The 26,945-nt window shown below is 34.1% G+C and overlaps 1 protein-coding gene across 1 annotated transcript in view; it reads left to right on the top strand.

Moving 5' to 3' along the window:
* The window catches only part of ERBB4 (erb-b2 receptor tyrosine kinase 4), a 710,253-nt gene that overhangs the window by 271,245 nt on the left and 412,063 nt on the right, over window positions 1-26,945 (top strand). The window lies entirely within an intron of this gene.

Genomic DNA, 26,945 nt, shown 5'->3' with positions numbered 1-26,945 from the left:
TATATGGCTCTATGTTCTGTCCCCTTTTCTCTGTCCTTTTCTTTCCCCTCACTTTCTCCTGCCTCCGCCTCAGCCTTATTTCCGAAATAACAATGCAGATGTGTTTAAACCTAATTGCAGTTACATCCAGAGGTGGGTTTATGTGTGTGTTACATTGAGAAACACGTGCGTACCTTCAAATTACAGAAGTCCAGACACTTGCATCGATCACACCCTCCAAGTAGCGCATTTTCTCAGATCCTAGAGGTACTCACCATTTTCCATAGAGAGATGACAGAGGATTTATTGTCGTGAGTTTCTAACCCATGTACTTTAATCCTACAGTAATAAATACATGTATTTCCCTATAGTGAAGAGTGCAGAATCTTCACATTCCTTCTCTTAGGTAATTATTTTACCCCTTGAGATACTTATTATGATATGTGAAACATTAAACTTTAATGTCATATTTACCTTTAGAATATACTTTACCCAAATGAAACGGTTAAAGGTAAAATAATTGTATTAAAACTTGGCAACTAATATATTTGAAAAAATGTTTCTAACTTATTTCTCAGAAGATATTGAGGCTTCTAAAATTTTCATTTGGTTTTATTCCAAGTTGGCTTTTCTGTTATCGCTTTTGCTCTTTATTTTTATGTTTTGATTAAAATTCAGAAACTATACTAAAGAAAAACTGGTGGAGAGAGAAAAAAAATTTGCAAGTTATTTTAGCAAGAATCTATGTCATATAAAATATATTATTACAGCTGCTCTTTGAGTCTGCTATGAGGATGTTTTAGAGTGAGAGGCTCTTTTTAGGAGCAGAAATTCAGGATATATGCATGGATTAAAAGGATTCTTTACTGCAACACTTCCCAGACTTTTAGGTTTTATGGACTAGCATTTTTTTTTCTTTTAATTGGAGAGACCAGGGTAAAGTTGCCAATTTTTTATTTAGTCAAGGGGGATGCTTAAAATATCAGTTGGCAAGTACTATGTGAGAAAGAATATTTCACACACACACACGTGAAAAGAACATAGACAAAGTCCGTAAACTCGGAATAAAATATAGGCTTTTCCAGGTAATGACACCTGGCAACTATATACCCATATATTTTTAATATAGATGTTTTAAAAATCTGAATGCTGAAATGTTTGTAATGTAAAATTACATTACACATAATATCTTCATTAAACAATTTTGGTTACTCCAAGATCTAAATTTGTTGACAATGCAACACCAAGTAGTGTTCTTAAATTATTTTCTTCCTTTCTGCTTTGCTTTCTGTCAGTGTTGAGAATCTACTTTCACATATTAATAAAAATAGAAATAGTTCTGTGAATAATAGTTATATTCAATTTAAATACTTTGGGTAGAATGAGATATGCCATGGAAAGATGACCTGTACATCTCCAGGAATCTGCTTTCTTTCCTTCAGACTAAGAAAAAATTACAAGACTAGCTAGAGTTCAGAAAAGTGACTCAATGAAAAGCATTTCCCAAACTACACAGCTCTGGGCTTTAATTGCCTAAAAGAAATCAACCACTTTGGGAAACTGTTTAGCAATAGTTACCAGTAGTAAAAGATGCCTATCATGTATTTATATCTATAACTATATCTGTATTTATTTCTACCAAAAGACAAGTTCAAGAATGCTCATTACAGCACTATTTGGCAACTTAAATTTCAATCAATAGAAGTATGGAGTAATTAATTTTGGTATAGACACACAAGGAATACTAGATAGCAAATAAAAGTGAATGGATTACTATTTTCAGTATAACATGGTTGAATCTCATAAAGATCATGTTGAACGAAAGAGAACAAAGCATCTGTACTCTATCATTCAGTTATATGATTTTATTTATTCATGGTTTAAATTAATCTGTGCTTCTAGAAGTCAGGATGGTGATCGCCTTTTGAAAGGTGAGCTTATTAGGGACTGCAAAGGACACAAAGGGAACCGGACACTGACAGTATTTTATATCTTAACTAGGTGACCACTATACAAGGGATTTATTTACCTTGTGAAAATTTTTGAGGTGTATAATTATATATATTTTTTACTCATCTATGTATGTTTCAAAGAAATATTTATTTAAAATTTTAAATACACAAAATATATAGAAGATAATATTAGAATATTAGTGAAAGGGTTATTTTTCCTGCCTAATGAACTGGGTTTCTAACTATAGACTCCTCGATTTTGTAGATAATAAAACTACTCTGACAGTCATCTCTGTATTTCCTCCCTGATAATGGATTTTTAGTTTCATAAAATCTAGGTCGAAGGCTGATTGCTTTTCTTGTTATTAATTTATATTCCCAAGCCACAGATTGAAAGAATTAAAAAACTGTAACATTGTTCCTTTGGTGAATAAGATCTACCTTTTCTCCCAGAGGTGTAGGTTTCTGAATGGTATATTGTTAATAATAAGAAAATATCTATTAAACAATGAATCATAACCTCCCTGTCACACACAACAAAACTCATAGAGGAAGACGACTCTTTTTTGAGTCACTGTAACTAATGGATTATGTAATATTGAATCTTTGTTGTCCTCCTTTATATGAATGCTAACAAACTGAGGTAAAATAAAATAACAGGATTATTGTCTATCATTCAGCATAAACATTGTGAAGTTCTAAACAGAAAAAAAAATCTATTTCTGATAGTTACAGGAGAATTTTTGATTGTGTGCTTGGGGATGGGGTAAAAGGAATGATTTGGGAATGCATCTAATTGTAGTCAATGATGAATTTTGCATAAACTCAGTAGTTCCAGCTGTAATCTCCTTGTAACAGAGAAGTCTGTTTTTTGTTGTTTTTTAGGGGTTTTGTTTTGTCTTTATAAGAAAGAGGCTAATGACCTCTAGACCTAAGTAATCAAGAACTAATGAGTTTACCTAACAGAGTAGTGATCTGAATCTGCCAGAGGTCACCAGTAGATGATGAACAGCCATGAGAGTTGTTATTTTTTAATGTAAGCATACAAGTAGACCTAAGAGATTTTATGGAATCCTATGACTGCAGTTGTTACCTTAGAATAAAGGTCTTGGCCTACAATGAGTAGAGAATAGACTCTCCATTAAAATTAAGACAACGCAAACTTCTTACCCTGAACCTATCAACTTATTGATGGAGTATAGGCAAGTGAAAGGAAAAAAAAAAAAAGAACAATATCTATGGGTGGTTCATTCTCTTTCACACAGTTATGTGAAGATCTAACTGCATTTCCAGCCCCAAATCATATATGCATTCAGAAGCTTTGTGGAGTCTCAGAGGCTACCTACTTAAAACTATCCTTTGTATCACCCTCAGATATAAAACCTGTCTTTTCAAGCAGAGAAAAGGATAACAGTGGAAGGGAAGCACAAACAGTACTAGATTCAGTAGTCAGCTGTAGTGACAAGACTCTTAGGACAGTAGTTACATTTCAGAATTTAGGAAGTTATTACAGCATGTCAGCAGTGGTATTGGTCTCATTATTTATCTATCTATCTATCTATCTATCTATCTATCTATTTGTTTATATTTTATGGAGCAGATATCTACATTCTAGCCACCAGTAGCAGCCCAGAGAAGGGAATTTGCAATCAATCCACTTTCTCTTTAGATAGTATTGAGCTAAGAAAATCCTAATCTCCTGCAGCCAATGGTAGGATCCCAAAGGTGAAAGCATGAAACTTTGTTTATTTGTTTGTTTTCATTTATTTAGACACATAAATATATACTATCAGAAAATAAATAAAAGCTTTGCTCAGTGAAGAGTAGACAGAACACTTAGTGATGACAGTGACAAAGTGTTGACTATTGTCCTATGCACGGCAGTGGGCAGAGGTCATTGTTATTGAACTCTATCCTCAAATACAATGTCAAAAATTTTACATACGGTAGTTTTTTCCAGTTTAAAGATAGTGTCAGTATAAATTCAGGATAATACCTATCATCTTCTCTATAGTAAAATATATAACACTGTTCCTGAGTCATTAACAGAAAGTTTAAATATGTCCCTCATCTCTTGTCCTTTTACTGTAGTCATGGAGTTTTTCCATGGCTGGCACAATGGGTGATGTATGGAAAATAATGGTTTTGGATAATTGATATCCTAATAATCGGTAGATTGAAATTTGAAGATATTGGAGGCTTCGAAGACTCAAAAGAGAGTGAGATAGAATGATGAAGGCCTAGACCAGAGTGGAAGCACTAGGGTGGACACTGAGTGAAAGCAATAATGAGAGCCATAATATAGTGCAGGCTGAGACTTCATTAATATTTTTATTTATTTGTTTTTTGTGGCTATTTCACAAAACATGACTACAGCAGAGAATATCAACACAGATTCCAACAATATTTACCTAACAAAGTGGATGTGCAGAGTGCTTTATAACAATAAAATGTGGAATGCCTAGCCTCTGGTAGAATCTCTTCTGCTTTTGATGAGAACAACAATAAGAGTAACAATAAAAAATAATTATTGAGAATCTATCCTCAAGAAATTGATTTTGAAACTGTCATATTCTAATCACTTAATCCATGTATCTCTTGTTTGCTTTTCCCCATACCCTCTTATCACAATAAGACCTAAAGCATCTTGGAGGTGAGGGTCATTTTGTGTCCTCTGTGGTACCCATGATATAGCATGTGATTCTGATAAATATGGTCATTTTAACATATGGTTCAGTTTTACTATAAGCATGTTACTTAACTCACATGTTTTTCCTATTTAACATTTTTTTAAAACTTGTGGTAAATCTTGTTACTATGAAGATGAAAAACAAGCAAGGGCTTCTAATGTAGCAAAGGAGAAAACTATAATGGATTCAAAATAATTGGACCACAAAATTTTGACCCAGTAGATGCTTTATTTCTGCTATTGTGATCTAGTGCAGACTTTAAAATTATTTTTGGATTGAACTGTATTAAGGCAACTTAATTTCTGAATATATTTTTGACACATGATTTTTCTATTTTGACTTTTTTTCTACCAATTGTTTTTTTAATGGATAAATTATTTTCTTGGTAGATCATAAAATAGTGGTTTATTTTATTAGTTAGCATTATCTGATTGGTGCTGCTGTTTGGGGATTTTCTTTACAGCTTTAATTTCTTACTGAGTCCCATTTTCTCAGATCAAATTTTGTATATCCTTTACCAACCTTTATTCAGAATTTGATGCAGGCCATTTTATCTGTTATTATATTGCAGGCTGATTAATTCTAAGATAATTTATTTTGAATGAGACTCTGAAACAATTTAAGATTAGCTGCAGTCCAGTAATTGTATTGACTATGAGGCAGAGAATTGTTGAAACAACCTTTGAGTCAGATGGCAAGTTCTCAGTGTCCTTCTTCAAACCTAATATATAGAAGTGTGAACACATCAGAACCTACACTCTTCAGAATCTTCATATAATTGCTATTATCACTTAGCTTTAGATATTCTGCAGTTCTAAGAAAAAAAAAAGAAGGTAATTTTTAATAGTGCTGTCCTACCTATCTGTGAATTCTTGATTAATGAACCATGAACTGACCCATTCATTAATTACATGAATTAATACACATATAAATTTATATTTTCAGCTGTATGAACTAATCCCATCTTCAAACACCTTATTTTTTCTACTATTCATCCATGAGAGCTCTACCGTCCAAAATGATCTTTTCCACCATCTCTTCCAGCTGTCAGCTCATTGATAAGTCTTCTTTGCTTGCCCCAACCAGAGATTCTTTCTGTTTTCTGAATGCCTGTAGAAAACTATACTTGTGTCTTTCAAATACTATTTAGTACCTGAGGTTGTCTGTAATTATCTCTCTCCTCTGTTTGATTATACGTTTATTGAGAGTAAGAATAAACCTTATTTATGTTACTGTTCTCTATAATCCTTGGAGCAATTTCTCACCTTTTTCGAATAAATAAATACATATGTCAGTGAATAATTTTTTTTTAATTACTGCTTAGATAGAGAATAAGTGAACATGAACTTGCAGGTGAAGAACTCAATTTTGTTATACAAAATTTCAGCACAGAGTTAGACAAAGCATTCTAGAATTCCCAGAGGATAATTATTAATATGACAAGTTGCTGCTTATCACTGTAGCTTAAATGGGAAGGGAAGGTAATTAAAAACTGGCAACTATCAGTGAACGAATACGTAATTTTGTGAGAACTGTGATGGAAGCTTAGAGCTTAGGTGGAAGATGGAAATGTTAGATATAAATGTCACAGTTGCAGGCAATACCCTTGAGACAATTTGATCAACCTTGGGTATATTATTGAACAACATAGCAAGAGGTTAATGAATAAGCTGAGCTCCATGGAGAAACTTTTATTAGACTATTTTATGGATTTCCCTTGCAGTCATTATTAAAACCAACATATGCTATTTGTGCATAGAATGTGCTATTCTCCACCTTCTGCATATTTGTACTTTGCTATGCCATAGGATATTATGTTTTTGCTTATACTCTTTGGAATGCCAGTGTAGAAAGGTGACCTTAATAACAATGTCATTCAGAGTCTATATATGCTTTTATCTTTATAAATAAAATCTCAGTAGCTTAGCATATTGAAAATAAAAAGGAAAAATCTTGTGTTTTTTTTAAAGAACATAAAAATAACGATTAGATTGCTGCAAAGTCTTAAAACAATAATAAGAAGCAACTTTAAATATGTCTATAAAGGCATATTTAGAAGATCTAAGACTAGTACCATATGCCTGTTTTAAAATGCTCTTGTTTAATATATATGTCCATTTTGATAATTAAACATTGGATAGAAAAAGTAGTTATTCTATGTTATTACTATAATAATTCAGTACCTCTATTGTTTCATTGAAATTTCTTTAATCCATTGTAATAAAGAAGTAGGAATTATATTTCAAACATTGAATTATGTACAACAATAGTAGAAATTTTTCTGTAGTACTTTATAAATATGGTGACCATATGTTTCAGTTTGCTCAGAATACCCCCTTGTCTTCAATGTTTGTCATTAGTGTGTATTTTCACTATCAAAATTGTCCTGGATTGGTTGATAAATAATATGTACATACTAAGTTTTCCATGCTGATATTTATAGGGAAAATACCTGATTTCCATATTCCTACAGAGAAAAAGAAAACTGTGCTTACTGTTTATATACCAGTAATCATATTTTTCCATAGTCTAAAAATTAGCAAGGATATTTAGAAGTAGATGAATGTGAGAAGTCTTGGATTATGCAGAAAACGTGAACCATTACCTGCTGAGAAAAATAATTTTATATGTGGTTTGCTCAATGTCACACCAATCACTTATTTGGAGGTAAGTTTATGCACTATAAAGACTAAAGTATGACAGATGTCAACCTCAGCTGTGTATCGACTAGTAGCGTGCCAGCTGATAAACTACTGATTTACTTGGGTGCATTTGTGTTTATTGCTCATGTATTACTCCTGACTGCCCTTTACATTTGGAATCTTTAGAAAGAGTTCAGAGAAGATAACTATATTCTGTGGGTAACTTCTAGGTACCTAACTCTAACCCACTGGGTTCTTCCCTGTATATGATTATGTGCCAGGATTCACCACAAAGACCAAGGTATTTTCATAATACTACAAGACTAACAACTTGGACCAGGTTCACGATTGCTCTCCCTCCAGTTTACCTTACCTAAAAAACAGAGCAATAGTACGCAAGGATACAAATTAATAGGTATTGCTCCCTAAATACGCCCCAGTTCTTTAAGAGGCAGGTGGTCAATGCAGCCTACAAACTTGAGAAACCCACAAGGCAAAAAAGCACTGGACTTGTGACATCTTACTCCCTTAGGCTAGATTAAGGGCCAAGTCCTGATTCAAGGTTCAACTTCAATCTTTATAGAAGGGAAAATTCTTGCCATACTGTACTACTTGCAAACTTCTTTGTTTCGCTTCTTCCTGTGCTCTCTAGGCTACAGTGTGCCTGGCCATGGCCTATCCTGTACATGACATAAAGGGGGTACACCCTCTACACAGAACTGGATCTACTTATTCAGGGTCCGGATATCTAGGTGTTTCACCTGTTGGGCCTAATATTAGGGAGATAACATTTCAAACTCTAGGTTTCAAAGTACATTGTAACCAGTAGAGAATTAAATCTCTTACTTGCCATGTGACCTTGTTCAAGGTATATAACCTCTCTAGCTCTTAGTTTCCTCTCTGTAGTGTGAATAATTGTAATAACCACATATATCATAGTTAGACAACAAGGTCTAGGTGAGACAAGTTTATAATACACACTGAACAACATCATAATGCTATTATGAAGAATTGTAAAATAATGCACATTGAGCCTCTCAGGTGAAGGCCTCAAACATTAAAGCCACCACTAGCAGTAATAGCAGCAACTGTTATAGTATTTTTGTCTGTGGCAGTTTCCTAACCTTTAAAGAATAAACAGACAGTTGTACATTGCACCACATGAAACCTTGAATCTCCTTGCCCTGCAGTATCTTCATGTGAGGTCAGGTGGGAGCATAATAAGTAGCAACTGAATAAATTACATACAATAGATTTTAACATTATTGCAATAATCACTTGATTACTGATTAAAGGATAATAATAATGCATCAATCAGTTGCTTGCTTTCACTTAAGGTGGAAACATTAGAAATGAAAAAGTTAATTTTTTTTTTTTTCAGAAGCTAGCTCATTTTTGGAGGAAATATGGGGCAAACTGGCTCTATGTGTAATTGGGCCATTTACAAATTTCACAATCTACTAAACGTTAAGGGAAGCTTAAGGACCTAGTACACCTGCATCTTTGAGTAAGTTTCCCTTACTCCAAGGATGGATTTGTCAGGGAAATCCCTGAACTCCCTCCACTGCTTCACTTAACTTCCATATGTCTTACAAAACTCCAACCACTTTGTTATAGCTAGGGTATAGATTTAAAAGAATCAGCAAGCTGTTTCAAATCATGCTGTGCTGGACAGCTCTTTATTTCAAAGGTATTGTTACAGTTGAATGCTATTAGTTGTGAAATAGAAAATTGGAGGAATATAACCAAGATGGACTTTTTTTTTTTTTAAATTGTGGGACCACTCTGCATGCATGAAAAAACCAACTTCCCTTTAAACATTGCAAATACTGAATTTGGAACAATAGACTATTATTTTCAAATTCAAATTGAGACTCAATTGAGGAGGTGTGTAGGAAGATATACCTTTGACATTTAAAGTAGGATAATGATCCCCTAGCCACTGTTTGAAAGCGTAACTTTAGAATTCCAAGTGGTCAAATTATCTGGTCATATATAAGACAAGATTTCAGAAAGGGTCCAATTTGAACTTTTTCTACTGAAATAAGTGAAATATTTCTCCAGCTCATTTTTCATAGTGCTTTCCCTTTTTAATATTTAGCAGAGAGGACATTAGCCTAGGGATCAGATGGTTTACAGAGTGGAAAAATATTGCTTTATAATAAAAGGAGGATATTGAATAAAGCCCAGATTTAATACCCAGCCTAACAGAACACCCTGATGAATGTAATTGCATTTTAAGCATTCTGATTAAATTTTTTGATCCATATTGCATTTGTTTTGCTTGTGAATCTTTTATGGAAAAAAAAGTGTCTGGAGATTAAAGGATTAGTGAGTTCTTAAGAAGCTGGGCAGCTGCTAAAGCATCTGAATATTCTTGCTTAAAGATGGTTGAAAAGCTGCATTGATCTCAGCTGTTACAGTGAGTGATACAGCTAAAACTAGGATAGAGAAAGGGAAATGCCCTAGGGATAACTTAACTTATTTCTATAGTGGACAATGTGAATGATATCCACTGTATATGAAAAAAAAAAAAACTAAACAAAATTGTAGTTGAAAAAGCATTCATCATCTTTGCTGATTTGTTGGGAATAATACTTTGCCTCCCTTTTCATTTTGTAGGCTAATTGACAATTCAGGGAATATATGAAGATTAAGAAATAATTTGCATGCTCTCAAATCCTAAGTGTCATTCATGTCTTTTGATAACCAGACAACAAAAGGGCTAGCAAATTAGCATAGCTCTTGTACCTTGGAAGAGGAGAGGCTTATGTCAGTCTGACAAAAAACACATAAGTTCGAACAAGTTTGCAATAGATCAGCATGTTTTGTATAATGATCAACTTTTTAAAGAAGCAGCCCAACATAAAATATAGAGTCTGCTATTTTGTTCAGAAACATGTTTCTAAATCTTTTACAAAAATTGAATGTGCTAAAGTCATATTGGGTTTCTCATTCGCAAAGAACTAAAAATTATTTATATTTCTTAAATGCCTAATAATCATGGTCTGCACATGCCTACCAACCTGATGAACTAGTGAGAGGTTTATACATACCCTGAAAGATTGAGGCCACTGTTAGTTGCATTAGCTGGCTGCTGGCCCCCAAACAGTGAAGCGTAAACAAAAGCTCTAAAATTCGTATTTGGGAAGGATACTCAGTCTTCTATAGGTGTTAGTGAACTTCCATGGGATTTTACCTACCTAAGATGGGTTTATTGAACAGAAAAGCTTTATATGAATGGTTCTTAACTTCCCATTAAAATAATTCAGGGAAGAGTTGTATAAATACTGATGAAGGGGGAACAGAATAGGGGCAAAGGGAGAGAGGGGTGGATTCTGATTTGATTTGTCTCTGGCATTGCTATTTTTAAGAACAAATACTCTACCCTCCTCGGGAGATGGCATGCAGCAGAGGCTTTGGGAAGAACTTCTACTTGATACTCAGAGGAGAGAATGGGCTGAAATGAAAACAGAGCCCACTCTCAGTGAGGAGGATACTGACTGCATTTCATCCAGCTCAGAGCAGAATTGCCTTTATCACTTTTGTAAAGTACCACTTCTTGCTCCCAGTGCAGTGCCCCTCACCTGTCCCCACCATGCCTAAGATGGCTTTGCTAGAGAACCCTAAGAACAAATTCACACTATGAAATATGGGGTGCCCATTATTTAAATAACCTCAAGCATTGAATATGCATGATTAATTAGTGCTCAGTTTAGTCTTGACCTTCCAGTGGATTGTATTTGAGATTCAGTGTCTATCTGGAATACTGAAGAAATATCGTAGTCACATGCCATTCATCATTGTAAATGTAACCAATCTAAACAAACAACAATTGAAAATATGTAAAACTATTAGATTTTTTTTTTGTATAAAGAAGTTGTCTGTGGTTCTTAAGAGAATTGAATTATCAAATCTATTGAGATTTATTTAGAATCTTATGGAGTTTATATTACAAGAGTACACACACACACATAGAGATATACATATACAATTTCATGGATTCCCAGATTCCTAGGATAAGAGTCACTAATTCTATGGGAAGAAATAAAATGCTTGATTAAGATATATGCTCTGATACTTGCTAGATTTGGAGTATTTGGCAATTGGCAAATCACTTATACACTCAGAGAATTAATTTATTCATCTGTTATTGTGATTTTTAAATGAGCCATATATCTAAATGATGATGAAGATAAATGAGAAAAAAAATCCTATGTAATCCTATGTAAATACATTCAAATAGACAGTGGTAATGTTAATAATTTAAGTGATCAAACTGGTCAATCACTTTTCAGAGGGTCTACTTACTTTTGAAAGCTTCTTTGTTCTTAGTATGATGATCCTTCTATAGAGTAAGTATTGTGATATAGAAATATTATATTACTTACGTCCATTCATCTAGTAATCCAAATATTAGTGTTGAATATTTTCATGTGTCAAACTAACACAGGACTTGAAATAGCCAGAGTTATTTTCAGGGGTTTTATCTGACAAAATATAATACTATGTGTGAAGGGGTATAGTTTGAATAAACAAAACATTGGCATTAGTGATACCCTGGATTCAAATCTCACTTTAGACTCTTGCTCTCTGAAAAGTTGATAATTCATTGAAGCCTTCTGAATCTCATTTTCATCATTTATGGAGGGATTCATCATTACCTTAAATCTTATTATTAAGACATTTACATGTTTCCTTAGAAATATTGTCAAACCTGCTGAGGTTTTTACATGCAGTACATTTATCAAGTATTGGTGAAATACACTATAGAATGATGGAGTGGGCACATTTACTTGCAATATTTATACAGAACAAATAACCTTTACTTAGTTGGTAAAAAACACATTAAGAATAACTTTTATGTTAGTCAAAACTTCACACATCATTAAAGTGAAAATAGAACAAAACTAAGCCAAATACCATCAACATAACTAGTTTAGAGATGTCTAGAAAAACATTTTTAATCCCCTTTGCTGCTACCCACTAACTTGTATAGAAGCTAAGCCATCACTTAACCTATTTCTTTAAAACTATATAAGTTTTAAAACTTATATAAGTTTAAAACTATATAATTTTCCGGGTTTTTGTTTGTTTTTTTGTTTTGTTTTGTTTTGTTTTACTAATCTTTCTCGATTGGTGGTATACCATTACCTCTCAGCCCATTATGTAAAACTGTTCTGCTTTGAAGTCTATGTGTGTGTGTGTGTGTGTGTGTGTGTGCGCGTGTGTAAGTAAAGCAATGAAAAATAATAAAATCATGTCATTTGCAGCAACGTGGATGGAACTGGAAGGTATTATGCTAAGTGAAATAAGTTAGTCAGGGAAAGACAGATACCATGTTTTCACTCGTTTGTGGATCTTGAGAAACTTGACAGAAGACCATGGGGGAAGGGAAGGGGAAAAAAATAGTTACAAACAGAGAAGGTAGCAAACCCAAAAGGACTCTTAAATACAGAGAACAAACTGAAAGTTGATGGGGGGAGGGGGAGAGGGGAAAGTGGGTGATGGGCATTGAGAAGGGCACTTGTTGGGATGAGCACTGGGTGTTGTATGTAAATTATACTAAAAAATAAATTTTTGGATGATAAATTATACTAAGAAAATAAAAATAAAGAAAGCTCTAGGACTAATTATTTATTCAGACTTTTTCAGAATGGCATTTCTTTCTCCTTTCACAAGGAGGTCCAGTATTTTTAAAAAGTTTTAGAGATACCTCTAAGAATTCTAAAGGAAGAGAGAGAGTGAAAATCAGAAAGAAATATGAATACAGAGGCAAATCATTAAAAAGATATTCAGAATAGCATCATAGGTAAAAGTGATGTTACCTACTCCATTCCTTTTAAGTTTTCACAGTGTTTCACATATGAGAATCCTTGTTATAACTACAAAATATTCCACTGAAGCCTTTTAACCATTTTATAATTCTAAGGACAGATGGACCAGAAAAAGTGCGAGGTATTCAAGATCATGTGATTGTTGGATATTTTATAAGAATAGTATATTTTATTTATTCCACAAATATTTGAGTGCCAATTACCAGCCAAGCATTGTAATAGTCATTAAGGATTTAATAATGAAGAAAGGACAGATATGACCCGTGGTTTTTTTTTTTTAAGAATTTATTTAGGCATATTTTAATTAAAAAAAAATTTAACGTTTATTCATTTTTGAGAGACAGAGAAAGACAGAGCATGAGCTGGGAAGGGGCAGAGAGAGGGAGACACAGAATCTGAAGCAGGCTCCAGGCTCTGAGCTGTCAGCACAGAGCCTGATGCAGGGCTCCAACTGGCTCCCCTAAATTTTTTTAATATTTATTTATTTTTGAGAGCGAGAGAGACAGACAGAGACTGAGCGTGAGCACAGGAGGGGCAGAGAAATGGAGAATCTGAAGCAGGATCCAGGCTCTGAGCTGTCAGCACAGAGCCCAATGCAGGACTCAAACTCACTCACAGTCCAGCGAGATCATGACCTGAGCTTAACTGACTGAGTCACCCAGGTGCCCCATATTTAGCCATATTTTAAATTTGGATTATTCATAGTGTGAAATTAAATGGATATGAATAAACCTGTGAGGAAAAAGGTATTCCTAATTTAAAAGACTATCCCTGAATAACTTAACAAAATAAAATGTTTCGGTAGGGTTTGATTGTGGTTCCATTGAATTTAAATATCATAATGTGGCCTTGAAAAAGAAAGAGGAAATGTTCTCTGTTGTACCCATTACCTATGCAAAAACACATCCACATAAATATTTTGAATTGTGTAAAGCCCTGATAATTGAGACAACCTACAATCACATGTAGAAATAATTTATTTCTTGAAAGGTTTTTTTTTTCGGAATAGATTTGGTAAATTTTCACCTTTTGAATGAACTATCATATGTGTTTGCATATTTATATCAGAAAACTGAAGACTTATCTGAGATCTCTATCCCATCATATTAATACAGAAAGCATTTGGCAATATAAATCCTGTTACTTTCTGTCAGAAATCACCACACACACACAAAAAAACTGACAATCTTGTTCTGTTTTGAATTATCAGAAATTCAAAAATACTGTTACTTGTCCAGCAAGCAACAATATTTGAAAGAATTCAAAACTGGTTTAAATTATTTATGTTAAGAGCAATCTATGGACAGGAATCTAATTCAGGAATTGGTAAATTGCTATTTTCTGCCATCACTTTTGACTTAATAAAGAGCTGTTCAGGAATTTGGGGCAGGACTGTAAATAAAACATGTTTCTTTGAGGATGGTAATTCTGGGACACATTTGAAATAATTATTGAAACGTGAGTTGTCAGACAAAAAAAATGACCATGTATAATTTTAGCTGCTGAATTAGCTCTCATTAACTTTTTATTATTTGTCCAGCTTCTCTAGGCTGCAAGTTCCCACTGTTGAATTGATGAATACCTACCAAGTAATAACAAATTTCATTTGATTCCAGTCAAATGCAGCTGGTAATTCTGCTTTAAAAATTCCATGTAAAGGGGCGCCTGGGTGGTTCAGTTGGTTGTATCTGACTTCAGCTCAGGTCATGATTTCACGGTTTGTGACTTGAAGCCCTGCGTCAGGTTCTGTGCTGACAGCTTGCTCAGAGGCTGGAGGTTGCTCTGGATTCTGTCTCCCTTTCTCTCAGCCCCTCCCCTGCTCACATTCCGTCTCTGTCTCTCTCAAAAATAAATAAACATTAAATTTTTTTTTAAATTCCATGTAAATGTGTTATTGGCATGTGAGAAGTAAATGGAAGCCACATTTCATTTGAGGAGAACATTTCTGAAGACTTTACATAATGAATATTCTCATAATTTTCTAATAGAATAAATGAAATAAATGAATTAATAATGAAATAATATATAAAATATACTAGAGAATAAATGAAAATAATTTTCGAGATACCCAAATACGTAACAGTTGTGGCATACTTTGCCTTAATGCCACGTTTTATTTTCTCATCCTTAACTTTGATATTCAAAGGGTGCGGGCTTCTAAACTACATACAGTGTGTCGTGGCATAAATTTTGCTTTCTCCAAAGCATTTTATCACAGTTCATCAATGTTATTGATTGCCAGGGATATATTTTTTTAGAACTATGATTAAAACTGTCACTTGATAAACATTGGTTGACATTGTTATAAAAGTAAATTTTGATTGTAATAACCATTTATATTAAAATAACCCAATGGTCATGGAAATCACTCAGAGAAGTCCCTTCTTCTATAAACAAAAGTACAGAATTGGAAATTTGTAAAAGTGGTATTTGTCTAAGTACAATAACAACTTAATTTAGTTTGCTAGCTTTAAAAGTATGAGTCTTGATTTTATTTTTTTGAGAAGGGAAGTATCTAAAAATTTCCATATAAGGTAAATTTATATGCTGTAGTATTTCAAATTCTCCGTGCTCAAATTTGTACAAAATTTGCCCGTGTGTATTTGAATTGAATTCTTCATTATAATAGAATTGACCAGTCTAACCAAATATTTGTGTATGCAATTAGTTTAGGGAATGTGGGAAAAATACATTTTATTATTTAACACTGTTAAAATGTCTGAGTCTAAAGCATTTCACCAGTTGCTCAGTTATCTCAAGTTTAAATTGATTTCCCATTGCTAACTATATATGTATGTATATATGTATTCATATATATTATTCATATATAATTTATGAATATATTATATGTGAATATACATAGTATATATATTTATGAATACATATATTCATAAATTACATAAAAATTCACTGTTATCAGTAGCTAAAACTTCAAGAACAAAACCTTGCTGAGGCAAAACTTGTCATTAATGATGGTGGACACAAATCCATATTGCATAGTTTACTTGATATTGTTGAATTTTTTGCCAACTTCCTGTCAGAGTTGATTGGATCATCATGGTTTCTACTGCATCATGGTGGCTGAAGAACGTATATGAGAAGTAGCAGCTCATTCATTTTCTTGCTCTTTCCCGTGCTTGCCTTAATAGCATTTAGCTCCATAATTTTGAAGAAATTTTTGAAAAGTCATTGTGCCTTTCTTGAGGGTTAGTTTAATTAAAACTAAATAATATAATGTATAAACTCCCTTAAGCAGGCCAACCCGTATAAAACTGCAGCAAGATGGAATGTGTTGCAAGCAAACATGTCAACTGAGGGTGAGGCACCATGGCCATCCTCCATTCTCTGCAGCCTCAACTTTTCCCTTGGGACCCAACATCAGTCCACACATTATGTATTAGTAAAGCTTAGTTTTATTTCTACTCAGTTTTAAATGAAAACAATGAATAGAACTAGAATTTACAACATTTTTTTAATTTCTTGAAGCCGCTAAATCCCTTTGCACACACTCAGGAGTGCTTTCAACCACCCCCCACCCCCACTTGAGGACCATTGCTCTAGAGATCAATATGGAATATGAGTATGAAACATAAGTATTCAGTAGCACTTAAATCAAGACATGTTTTTAATTTACACTAGTGTTTTGAACATTTTATCTTTTTGCACGAATGCATAGAAATATCTCAGTATATTTAGAGAGAGATTTGGATTACAGAAACTTTGTATGATTTTGCTGCAGAAAACAAATCAAAGACATGCAGTTATAATTTTTATGTTATTATTATGCTGATGTTGATAATAAATGGAGACCCATGACTATCATTTTGTGGTATGGATGTATTGTGCTATGGAAAATAGAAGCATCTGGATAAACTTAGTCAAAAATTTCTGAGTCTCTTTACCTTAATGTTTATATAGTCTTCTCAGTATTCATCATATAAGTGCTATGTATGCCCTAAAGGTTGAGTTTTATTTCTTGTTATCCCTTGCATATCTATTCTCCATGAAAAGCTACTTTTTAAATGAACCACTGCTCAAGGCACAGAAGAGATATATGAGAGTAAAGAAGGATGATTAGATTTTCCTTCTTTTTTTCTTTCCATATTTTCTCTTTGTTTTGGGGGATGCATTATGCAAAAAACCATCTTTATGCCAATGCAGAGAGGTGGTCCATTGTTGTATTAAGCATTAAGATTGCACACACACAATAAAATTGCCTTGATTTATTCAGTTGGTAAATCATTTTTGCTTTTCTTTTTCCTTGCTGTAAGCAAATTTCACAGTAGAATGCTTAGAAAATAGCTTTTTCTTGGGTGAAAAATCAGAGTTCACTAGCTCCAGTTCTATCCAACATGTTTGAAGTTGATCCAGTTTACACTATACCTTAAAACAGGAACAATAGGCTCCAATTTAGTCATAGTCCAAATCTCAGACTCACTGCTATGTTTCTGGGACTATTTGTTTCAGTTGTGTTTTCAAACATAAAGAGTTTATTGCTAAGAAGATTTCAATAATATTATTTAACATAGTTTATACATGATGCAATGCTAATTGAATACTGACATTTTTACATATGCCCACATAACCAAAAATGCCTAGATATAGATTTTATTCACTTATGAGGGTTGAAATGGGAAGGACAATGGGAAAAAAAAAAAACACAACATTTTGCTTTCACGGTCTTTGTCTTTATAGCAGCTATTTTCTAGAATATGCTTGTCCCTAGTAGTTAATTATAAGTTAAGAAGTAGACAATTTTCTGAATTTTAAGGAGAAAATTGTATCATATGTAATACTTAACAGGTTTTTTTTTTCAAGTTACCACTTAAGTTAAACACTGAGAGGGAGTGGCTGAAGCAGAGGCCATGTAGAGATGGTGACCTACAGTGATTATCAGAAGTCAAGAGCTTGGATAGCTTTTGACCAGGATCAAACAATAACCACTCTACACACACACACACACACACGCACACGCGCGCGCGCGCGCACACACACACACACACACACACATTACCTACCTAACCAAACTTTTATAAACTCACTCAAATAAGCTGGTGTAAACTATAGCAATCTGCAATACACTGCAAGCAAACACATTAAATGAAGGCGAAGCAGGCTCTAACATTGGCTCTCCAAGCTCTGAATCCCCACTTTTTTACAGATGATTGCATGCCACTGCACATGAAACAGCATGATCTAATTCACCAGCTGAATGATGGCACCCATGTCTGTCCACTCTCACACTGACAACCCTCAGTACCAGCTCCCAGAACTCCCTTTTCTATGATATGTAGATGCATTTGTGACCACGTTTTCTGTTACTTTATGAGTTTCCTAAAGACGAGGAACCCTTTGTGGCTCATCTGTCTAACCACATTGCTCCATCATTCCTCTTGATTTATCACCCACATAACAAATAATACTATGTTTTCCATAGAAGATGTGGATATTAGCAAATGTGCACCCAGTACCCAGAGAGATGGCAAGGACAATTCTGGGGCTTTTACATGTGTTTTCTATTCATGACAACACAATTACCAGCTCACTCGTATAGAAGAGTAAACTAAGGCACAGAGAAGTTAAATCACTTTCCCAAGGCTACACCGTTAATAGGAGTTAGATTCAAACCTAAGCAGTTTGGACTGAGAGTCCAAGATTTTAAATTCTTTGCTACATAACCCTTTTAGTCTTAATGTTTCCAAGGGAGAATCTGTGATACATATCTGTGTTAAACAACTCTCACTGACCATAAATTTTTTTGCTTTTATCTAACCTAAATTCTCCATGGTTTAGATTAAGCCTCTGGTGCTTTACTTGGTGCAGAGAATCTATATAAGGGCCCTTTATATACTTAAAAAGAATTTATGAGTCCTTCATTTGACTACCAGTTCAATAACTCAAGTACTTTTAACTTTCCCCTTTAGATCTTATGTCTGAATTTTGTAAGCATTTTAGGGGCACTTTGGTGGGAACTCTTCAAGTGTTTTTTTTTTTTTTTCCATTTTTCTTAGCTGTGAATTGAGCAGACTCAGTGCCAAATATATGGGGGTTAGGATTAACCTATCAACAATTTAGCATTTGCAATATATGATATGGAATCATAGAATTTTTAACTATATTTTATAATCTTCCTACATTTGAGGTTTAACCACAAAAATTTATTATCCAGCTGCATTTCATAACTAAATGCATTTGGAAGCCTAGAAGTCCTAAAGTTCTTAAATGACATTTTTCCTGTATTCCCTAAAACTGGCCTCCTTTTTATTGAGGAAAAAATATATTTTCTTTTATCTTTCTCTTGCCTCTGTTATGTTTATTTCTTTCCCTTTTTGCCTTTGTTTCACATTACTCCTTACTAAAAATGAACTCTTATAATTTAATAACATCTTTAAATCGCCTTTATTAACTTATATTACTACTTATTATTTATCTTATTTATTAATTTTATTACATATCAATATATGTCAAGTTATTTTGGAACTATTAATATATAGAGAAGAGTTAGAATAACATACCTGAAACTGCTATTCATAGAAAATCCTGCTTGCCAGGTTAGTCTTTGACTAGTGTCTGGGACCTTAGATTTGGGAGTGTTCCCCCATTTCCCAACTGAGAAGAATGTTTTGCTATGCCTATGTTGTGTAAACAATGCGTTTTATGCTCCACACCTGCTTTCCTTCAAGGAATCTGGAATTTTAATAAGTACTTGGCAGAAGGTACCTGCTATATCACCAGCTTTATAAAAACTTTGGGCATCAAGTCTCTAATGAGCTTCACTTGAAGAAACATTGCACACATACCCCTGCCTGTTAATTGCTGGAGGGAAAATACTGTCTGTGTAACCCCTCATGGGAGGGAGAAAGCATAAGGAGGCTTGAATATGGATTCTTCTAGATTCTATTTGTGTCTTTTTAAACTGTATATGCTTACTATGGTTTCTGTAATCACTTGTAGCAATGAGTACAACTATATTCTGATTCCCATTAATACCCACAGTGAATCTCCAAATGTAAGATAGTCTTGGGAAATCCTGGCATAGCCATCCTTTATAAAATATTTTCATACCATGAACTCACTGGGTCCTTCCAGCTTCTTCATAAATCCCCATGAAACAGGCGAACTAGGGGCGCCTGGGTGGCTTGGTCGGTTGAGCGTCCGACTTCGGCTCAGGTCACGATCTCGTGGTCCATGAGTTCGAGCCCCGCGTCCGGCTCTGTGCTGACAGCTCAGAGCCTGGAGCCTGTTTCAGATTCTGTGTCTCCCTCTCTCTCTGCCCCTCCCCTGTTCATGCTCTGTCTCTCTCTGTCTCAAAAATAAACGTAAAAAAAAAAAAAAGAAAAAGGCGAACTATATATAATACAATATATTTTTAGATAAAGAAGTAGTCAAAAGTTATTCCATGGTTTGTTGGCCTTATTCTATTTGTACTTAACATTTCTTTGTACTTTTAAGCACAGCTGGACATATGTGATATTGTCAATTTCCTCTTATTTACTTTTTGTTTTCTTACCAACTCCAGTTCTAAATAGCTTGTTCACCAAACCTGGAAACCCTAAGGCACCCAGTGCTGTCCCTCAAACAGAGGCTCCCACCTTCCTTGCAGGTCAAGCTTCCAATGGCTTTGTATCTTTACAATTGCCTCACTTAGTATCAATATTTGTTTATGGTTTTTAATACAATCATGACCCACTCCATGTTACTGAATCTTTCTTTTTTTAAAATATTAGTCAAGACATCCATAGCAAATAATTATCTTTATCAGAACCTAGCAAACAACAGAAGGCCAAAGTCACAACTATAGAGAAGGGAATTTGAGGAAGTGAACAAGTTGATTTCGATTAAATGTTCTGGGATCTGGCTCAACTTAGGGATGACTTCACTCTCTGGATGTCACTTTAGTTTGATCATAAGACAAAATGTTAAGGCCACTCAAAGTAGAAATTTATTCAAAGGTGAAACATGCTCGCTTTTCCCCAATCAACTGAAACTAAACTAATATTTAAACATTCCCTGCTTAGCTCATTAGTCCTTTTCCTGAAGACATGAAACTTCAAATATCAGAATGGTTTTAGGTAAAGCACCTTCATGACTAGCTCGTAAGAGGCAGGCAGATAGCATGGCAGAGGCCTAGGGAATCACATTGGGGCCATGTGTTTTTAGAAATTCATCTGGATGATTTATTCCATCAGTCATAAAAGATATATTCTGGTTGTTTTTCATAACCTTTTGAAGAGCTGGAGTTGTTGGAAGGTGGGTGGAGATGGTTAATAAAGAAGAGATTGGAGTATTGATTAAATTCCCCATGATACAATATTCTATTTGTCTTTGCAGGTTTAATTGACTTAAACAAAGATCTCTCCCTGAAAAGATCAAGGATACATATTCCATATGAGGAGATTGTAGGATCTCTCAATAAAGGATTGAGCTTAGCATGTTTATGCATTACAACTGAATGCCAAGTGTTGGCCTTCATCCACTTAGAGAAAAGGTTTTAAAATATATCAATAAGTAAGAAGAAATTGCTGTATGACATTACAATTGGAGATTCAGTCCCCAGTGGCAAACTTCAGATTCTCCTTAAGGCCAGCATCTTCCATGATCTCTCTAGATGTCACTTCAAATAAGCAACTGCATATTATTCTAAGTTTCATCCTGCTAGTAAGCAATTGATGTTAAGTTCCACTGTTGGTGAGATTCAGAGTCAATTACAAATTTGATTAATATTTACTGAGTTTTCTTATTTTCCAGACCTTGCACTGGCCACTTTTCATATTTACAACATCAAATAGATAATGTTTCAATCTTTTCAGAAACTTTTGTTAGCTAGATTTTCTCCTAGTTCATTTTGAATAAGGTCATACTTCTTTTCCCTATTTTCCTTATATGGTTTAATTAATGAATGTCTCCATTTTTGCTTAAAAAGCAATTGCCTTCTCTTTTAAAAAGTTACTTACTTGTTGATAAAAGCAAAATTCACACAGAAATGGCTTAAAAAATGCCACACTTCAGGCTATCCATATGGGACCTACCCTTGATCTGTGATTAGCAGCTGCAGGTATTACAGACTTCACTGCTTTGAGATCTGCTGTTAGAGTCTGTGAATTGATGAACAGCCTTGGTAACTTCCCCATCTGCCTTTCTAGAATATCTGAATTCTCATGCACTGCTTTTGGTATTGCTTCAGGGTAAACTCACAGTGAATTTGTTTTGATTTGGTTTGGTTTTGATTTTGCATTTTCCTTGCAACTAGCTTATTTCCATTGTTATATGGTAATTTGATATTTTTGTATCATCCCTTTGTCCTATCATAAATATATGCAGCCTAGCAAAGGCATCTTGGAGTAAACTAATGTGCTAGCAAATTGCTGCAGTGTGACATAATGGCAATTTCCTAGACAGAAATTGAAGGGCTAGAAGGGACTCTAAAGATCTAGTACATGGGTTTTCATAGTCAATATTCTGAATAGATGGCTCAGGGTGCATACAGCAAACTGCCATTAGAGCATGCCTGCTTTATTTCAACCAGGGCAGATCTAGCTTTGTTTCTTAACTACTTGAGATTTGTCTAGAAAATTTCATTTCAAAAAGGGATTCTTCAAAGTAATGTACTTTAAAAACTACTAAATCTGGTTCAATCCATTCATTTAGCTTAATGTTACAATGTCGCACATTGGAAACCTGAGCACTGTTAGCTAAGAATGCTTTTTCTGCTTGAAAAGTTATGCTAAAGCATAAAATGACTACAGGGAAAAATTAATGTATTTATGAAATTCAGTGTGAGTAAAGCTAATTGGTTGCCAACCCAAAACCATTACCTTTTCTCCCTGCTTATCAGAACAGGGATATCAAGGATATATATATATATATATATATACATACATACATACACACCCTGTGGCTCAAAGCTCTAACCTAAGTCTAAACAAATCATGATAGTCCATTCTCCTTGCCAGGTCTCCATTAGAACATGGAGAGATACATGGAGATTACTTCGTAATTATGCTTAAGAGTTGTGAAATGAATCTGCTGATGGACTTCTGGGAAAGATTCCCTCTCCTGTAAGATGAGACCAATAGGAAGGGGACTACTTTTTCAGTGGGGCAAAGAGAATTGCGGAGCAGAAAAATGAAGAAAACCTGAGATCCATAAATTAACCAACTATGTGTCTGCCTTACGCCTGGAGAACTTATTATATACAATGAGAAGTTCCTTATTTTAAAAGCCATGCAAGACTTTTTTTTAAATGCACTTGACCAGAGTCATACTGATTGATAGACTGAGATCACTGGGGAAAAGGGTAAAGAATTTTAAGATGAACAGGGAGTCTGCTGTTGGTTAAAATGGCACTATTTTTTAGGTTTATTTATTTATTTTGACAGAGACAGAGAGAGAGAGAGAGAGAGAGAGAGAGAGAGAGAGAGAATCTCAGAGAATCTCAAGCAGGCCCTGTGGTATCAGCGCAGAACCTGATGTGGGGCTCACCCTCACAATACTGCAATCATGACCTGAGCCAAAATCAAGAGTTGGACACTTCACCAACTGAGCAGCTGCATAGCTGTGCTTAGATATTCTTTTTATATCTATTCTCATATATTTGTGAGAGAAGTGTTATTCTCACTTCACAAACCAAGTATCTGAGACTCAAAAAATATTTGATCCTTTTCTAGAGATTTCATGGCTGTCAAATAAAAATTTGAATCTAGGTTTTCTAATTTAGAAGTCATTATGTATATCACAAATATATGCTGCTTAGCCAGTTCAATGCTTAAAACTATTTTACTTTATTTTTATTGATATATAGTTGACATATAACACTGAGTTTTTAAGGTATACAGCATGTTGATTTGATACATTTATATATCACAGTATGATTATCACTGTAGGTGTTACCTAGTACCTCTGTCATGTCACCTAATTATCATTTATTTTTGTGGTGACAACAACTAAGATCTAATCTCTTAGCAACTTTGAAGTTTAAAATACACTATTTTCTTAACTTTTTATTGAAATTCTAGTTAGTTAGCATATAGTGTAGTATTGGTTTCAGGAGTAGATTTTTAGTGATTCATCACTTGCATGTTTATAATATACTATTATTGACTATAATCACTTCTTATGCTGTGCATTAGATCTCCAGAGCTTATTTAATTAATTGCAAGTTTGTACCCTTAATCAGTATCTCTCCAATCTTTCCACACCTCAGCTGCTGTTAACCACCATTCTACTCAATGTTTCTACAAGTTTGCCTTTTTTAGTTTCTACTAAAAAAGTGAGATCATACGGTATTTGTTTTTCTCTGTCTGACTTATCTCACTTAGCAAAATTCTGTCAAGGTCCAGCATGTTACACAAATTGCAGGATTTTCTTCTTTATCATCGCTGAATAATACTCCATTGCCTATATATACCACATCTTTTTCATCCATTCATCTGCTGGCAAACAATTAGTTTGTTTTCATATTCTTCACTGTTGTGAATTGCGCTGTAATGAATGTAGGAGTATGGATTCTGTTTAAATATCTTGTTTTCATTTCCTTTGGATGTATATCCAGGAGTGGGATTGCTGGAGCATATAGGAGTCCTGTTTATAATTTGAATTGAGGAAACACCATACTGTTTTCCGTAGAGGTTGTACCAATTTACATTCTGACCAACAGTGTACAAGTGTTTTCTTTTCTCTGTATCCTTGCCAACACTTGTTAATCTTTTGTCCTGATAATAACTATTCAAACAGGTATGAGGTGATATTCTCTGTAGTTTTAATTTGCATTTCCCTGATGTTTAGTTATGCTGAGCCTCTTTTCATGTACCTGTTAGCCATTTGGAGGTCTTTGGAAAACTATTATGTTCCTCTGCTCATCATTGGATTGTTTGTGATTGAGTTTTAAGAGTTCTTTATATATTTTGAATATTAGCCCCTTATCAAATATATTGTTTGCAAGTATTTGTGTGTATATCGATATCGATATAGGTAAGTGTGTATATAGATATATATTGTGTATATATGTATATTGTGTGTGTGTGTATATATATACACACACACAAACACACACACTAGCAAACATATTTTCCATTCTACCATTTCCATTTTTTGTTTTCATTTTTTAATTCCTTCTGTTACTATGCAGAGTCTTTTTAGTTTCATGTACTTTCACTTGTTGATTTTTGCTTTTGTTGTGCTTTTATGTCATATGAAGAAAATTGTCAAGATCAATGTCAAGGAATCTCTTTCCTTTGTTTTTTTTTAGGAGTTTTAGAGTCTTATATTTATGTCTTTAATCCATTTGAAGTTAATTTTTGTGAGTGCCATAAGACAGGGGTCCACTTGTTTTCTTTTCTTTTTCTTTTTTCTTTTTTTTTCTTTGCATGTGGTTATCCAGTTTTCCCAATAGCATTTATTGAAGAGACTGTCCTTTCCCCCTTGGGTATTCTTAGCTCCCTTGTCAAATATTAGTTGACTGTATATGCAGGGGTTTATTTCCAGACTATTCAGTTCCATTGGTCTGTGTGTCTAAAACTTTTTTATTGTGAAAAAAAGTTTAGACAGGGCATATGTTCTTCACCTCTCCTCAGACCTCACCGCTCCCTCTTTTATCTAGTGTGTTTCATACATTTACCTTTTATTCCTGATACATTTGGAAATTGTGGTCAATGGAATCTGAGCCCTTCCAATACACAAGGATGGTGGTTTTTAAAATTATTATTTTCAAGGAGGGAGTTTATTTTGGTGTTTCATAAGGACAATTTTATCTTTAATGCATTATTTTGAAGAAATATTTTGTATGTTAAATAATTATTAGAGTCAAAAACTGTATTGTAGAAATAGAATCATATTTGTGATATCTCTTAAAGGGGAGAGTGTCTTTTTTTGATTTCAATAATGTGTTTTTGGAAAGAGTGCTATGTTCCAAATATTTCTTTATAATTTTTAAGATATAAAAAATTGTTTTCAATAGTGACAGAATACCCAAGAATAGGTATCACTTAAAATAATCAACAGTCTTTTCAGGTCTATGGCTTATATTTCAAATCTGTTGGAGACGCTATCAAAAGAGTGAGGCATAACAGTTAATATTTACTGAAGACTAATCTGAATGCTGGGCCATAATATGTATAAATGCTATAGTAGGTATATGAATTTTTACATTCACATAGTTATTCACCCTTTGTCGTTTTCAAGTACAGACAACTGAAGATGTTCTTGGGAACAACAAAAAATGAATGTGTCACCTTGACCTGACTTCACATTTGTCCTGTGATGGCAGAATTGCTGTTCTAGTTTCTTGTTAAAAAGAAATACATGGGGGCGCCTGGGTGGCTCAGTCGGTTAAGCGGCCGACTTCGGCTCAGGTCATGATCTCACGGTCCGTAAGTTCGAGCCCCGTGTCGGGCTCTGTGCTGACCGCTCAGAGCCTGGAGCCTGTTTCAGATTCTGTGTCTCCCTCTCTGTCTCTGACCCTCCCCCGTTCATGCTCTGTCTCTCTCTGTCTCAAAAATAAATAAACGTTAAAAAAAAAAAAGAAATACAAATAAGTATCTCCAAATACAGTTAAGACATTACTATTAGCTAACTAAGCCATATTCAATTTTTATGTTAAGAAATATGAAATTCTAATGATTCATCTTAGCCTTTTTTCTGTAGGTACTAATCCCATTGGTAGAGGCAATAAAAAAAAAAAGCAGTTGCTAAGATATTTGACTGTTAGACTACTCATCAGAACAAAGGATGTTTTATGGTATTAAAATTATTGGTGATGACATGGGGTAACATTAAGCTAAAATTTTTAACAATCACCTGAGGACCCCTATCATTGCCCATTCAATGTAGGGAACACAGTGAATAAAA

Source organism: Panthera tigris, chromosome C1 (genome assembly GCF_018350195.1).
Source record: "Panthera tigris isolate Pti1 chromosome C1, P.tigris_Pti1_mat1.1, whole genome shotgun sequence".
Lineage (NCBI taxonomy): Eukaryota > Metazoa > Chordata > Mammalia > Carnivora > Felidae > Panthera > Panthera tigris.
Note: the sequence above shows the minus strand (reverse complement) of the source record. Positions and strands in the feature narration are given on the sequence as shown.